Source organism: Corylus avellana, chromosome ca8 (genome assembly GCF_901000735.1).
Source record: "Corylus avellana chromosome ca8, CavTom2PMs-1.0".
NCBI lineage: Eukaryota > Viridiplantae > Streptophyta > Magnoliopsida > Fagales > Betulaceae > Corylus > Corylus avellana.
The window spans coordinates 3,567,271-3,571,212 of NC_081548.1; positions in this window are offsets into that span (position 1 = coordinate 3,567,271).

Genomic DNA, 3,942 nt, shown 5'->3' on the forward strand with positions numbered 1-3,942 from the left:
AGAATTTTGTCCGGAGGACGAAAATTTTTCTAACCTCATATCCTTGATAATGACACATAACTAATAGAAAACAATAACTTTTATTTTTTTCAAAGATGAATGCTTGTATTTCCATTTAGACACAGCAAATAATCGTCCCCGATTTGTTCATAGTCATTATAGGCTGCTATCAGAACCATGATATTATCAGAGTTTGCTGATAATTTACTCCTTTTGTGCAGATCTGTGGTTTGATTCTGCTTGGGTTGACTTATAGAAAAGATGATGCTTCAGCAAACAGGCCACAATATGTTTCTCAACCGAGTTTTGGCTGGGTCCAACCCTATGGGGATCTGTCTCTTCTGTAGGCTGTTATGTCCATTTATAGTTTTGAACAAGCATGGCTTAAGAATTGTTGTCCCATGATGTTGATTTTTTTATTAGGTATCATTTAGTCCTCATTATAGCAAATCTTTGGTTGAATGCCCTTCTTCCTTGGGGCTGATTTAGGCAGTTCTATTTTTCAGCTTAATCACTATTTCCTTGAAATACATTCTCCTCTTAGGGGCCCAATGGGATGTGCTGTGGGGTATATAAGTAAGCATCAGTATCCCATCATCTAATTCTTGGACTGTGCCAATGGTCAAAATCTCCTAGAAGAATATAAGAGGTGATAAGATGTTGGGTTCAAGGGATGGGGTTTGGCTGCAAGCCTGCAAGCAGCCAATCTAGGTAGCTAATGAGAGGGCTTTTTATAGGGTCTATATGCCCGAGCTGGTGCCTGGGCAGCTAAAGGTGTGAGGCTCTTAGGCATGTGGATCTTATCGGGACTCTCTCATTGGCTGCAATTTACTGGCCGAATTGTGGCCTGTTCAACGGGTGAGTCTTTCGCGTTAAAGAGAGCTTATACATAGAGGCCACTTTGTCAATTAATTTCTTTGTTGATAAAGTTTCTTATCACCTGAATGGTTGGATCCTTCTGACCCGTTCAAATTCCAATCCCGGTAACAAATTTACCCGTTTCTATTTTTGCTTTCAAAACCCAACAATACATCAAAATTTTGTCAATACAATATGTCAAGGGTCAGTCCCCAATTTGTTCAATTTTTTTTATTCTCATTCAAATCACTTCTATTATGTGTTCCTTTATTCTATTAGATGTTTTTTTTTTTCTCATGAGTTCCCGCCAAAGCCTTTTGCTGTATCCACAATAAAAAAACGGGTGATCAACATATTCCATTCAACTTCTACAAAAATCTGTTGAACTTTTGTTCAATAGCTCTAATGAGCTGTTTAGGTAAGATAAAAGATAGTTGAACAATAAATCTGGATACTATATAATACAGAGGGCACCAATTGTAATCTCCCAACAAAGGAAATGTGTTTTGAAAACCAAGGATCCACTCTCCCCAAAATCTTCTGCAACAACTCATAGTCCACAGCTAATAGCTTCGTAGAGATTGAAGGCACACCTAGATACCTAATAGGAAGGACCCCCTCTCTCATATGTAGACACTCACTGATTTTCCCCTTCAATCCCCCATCAACCCTGGAGCAAAAGAAAGTGCTTTTAGAAGAATTAGGATTCAAACCTGAGAGTGATGCAAAATCTGTAGTCAATTGAGCTGTTTAAATAAAAGACACAGATAAGACATTGCAGGGATGAAATCCCAGTCAATTGAGTCAAAGAATCAAACTCTGTAGTCTATAAGCCTTACAACACTCTTATTGAACTCTTTAAATAAAAGTTAAATTTGAAGAGAAAAATTAACTTTTTAAAAATTGAAGAGCCACTTTTAATACGAGAAGCATTACCACCCGAATTCAAAACTTCTCTTTGAGCATGCCTCTAATCTCTCCTTAACTTGCATAACTCTCTGCGATCTACCCCCATAGAGCTCCTTATTTGCTTTTCAACACATTCTTCACAGCTTGCAATTTCACATACAACCGATACATTGGAACCCCCCATCACCCTCACACTGCAACCTTCTTCCACCCAAGAGAAAACTTTCATTCTCAGCCCAAAAGCCAAAAAATTTGAAAGTCTTAGGGCCGAAGCTCTTAAACTTACCCATTGTAACAAGACTTGGAGAGTGATCTGATACCCCTGCTTCTTGAAACTCCACTATAGACTTTCCAGACTCTTCCATCCACGCCTCATTAGCCAACACTCGTCCAGCTTCTTATCCACAAAACCCCCTTCCTCCTTTATTTTTATTTAATTTTCAATAATGGGACAAGGATTATAGGGACAAATACAAATGAAATGGGATGAACTTCCCAACAACAAAACCCAAACGGAAAAGATAATACAAAGATGATAATGAAAACAAATGGTAGGCAATGGAACCAAAAAGGATCCAAGCCTCTTTAAGGGCCGCACAAAGCGATATACAAAGACCAAACTCCCTTCCTCCCTCTTGTGACCCAAAGGATATATTAATGGTATCAACATCTTCCCCTAACTTACCCTTACCTTTATTCCTATTATCCACATTCGAAAGACAATTATCCTTTAGTTCTATATCCAAAATATTATGAATACTTACTGTTAGATTATTATCCTTTGAGCTCTCTCCCATTTCAACTTCTTTCTCCTGAATATTCAAAACCTCAAAAGTGTTTGCCCACACTAGTTTTTCCTTCTTAGCAATCATATCTTGTTTCTGCCCCCTCCTACTATTTTCTTTGTTGGTTTAGTAAAACTTTAATTTATTATGGGTCCCACTCAATCAATCTCATTCAGATGAACTATGACCATATAGAGTTCTGAAATAATTCAGCTACTCTAGATATTTTAGGAGATTATCTCTCAAACACTACATAAACGTGTTAACCATTATCTCTCAACCACCTTCCACTATCTCTCAACTATTAGATGAACTTGGAACGACTGTATAGAGAATGGTTTACCTAAAACCCTATAAAATGGATGCAATGCATCAAATAAATGTATCGGTCAATCCATCTCCAAAAACTCCTAGTTCATTGCTATATTCACACTCCAAATAATAATGCTAACTTAAGCATCAGAGTTTCTTCGGTCTCCGAACCAGTGGATTCATTGACGCTCTTACTATTTTGCAAGCAGTAGGCGCCCTATCACTGGTCAGACCGTACTAAGAATTGCTCTAACAAAAACTATTCTCTTTCTTACCACCCCTCCTCATCCCGTCAATCTACTGCCATTTTTCACCTCTTGTCTAGGGATCCATATCTTCTTTTCTTCTTTTGTACAAGTGTAGCTAGGATGCCCAAAACTCTTACAAGTGTAAGAATACAAGTGATTTTTTTTTTTTTTTTTAACATTTATGTATATTTGCTTTGAGAATATATATATATATATATATATATATATATATATATATATACACGCACATTTGTGGGTGTGTTTAAATATTAAAAATTAGCCTTTCAAGTTGTAGGTGTAATTGTGTAATACAAGTGATCATTCTTACACCATTCGAGTCTAATACCAGCGGTCTTGTAATTTCACATGATATATCTTGAATAATTTGTCATAAGATCCATCATTCCTATTTCCTACCGTCTCCCTTCTCCCTTCCTCACTCATTCAGTCCTCAATCCAAACTTTCCACTTTTCTGTTACTTTGACAGAAAATAGTTAGAATACAACTTTTACTACAATGTTTTATAGACTCACGTGATAATCAATATAATTGCCATGTAATTTAGCATAAATTAAAAAAATTAACAAAACTTGTTAAGTAAAATTAATTTTTTAGTGACTGACGTGGTAAGTGTCACGTAAACTGACATATCAATTTATCAGGAACTCGTTGTACGCCTAGGAGCACTCTACACCCAGTTAGGACAGCCAGAATCCTACACACTCTTATGCACTCCATTGCTTACCCATACAATACAATAACCATAAACATCCCCTTTGCCCTACTATAATAACTATGGACTATATATCTTCTGAAGAAAAATATATTT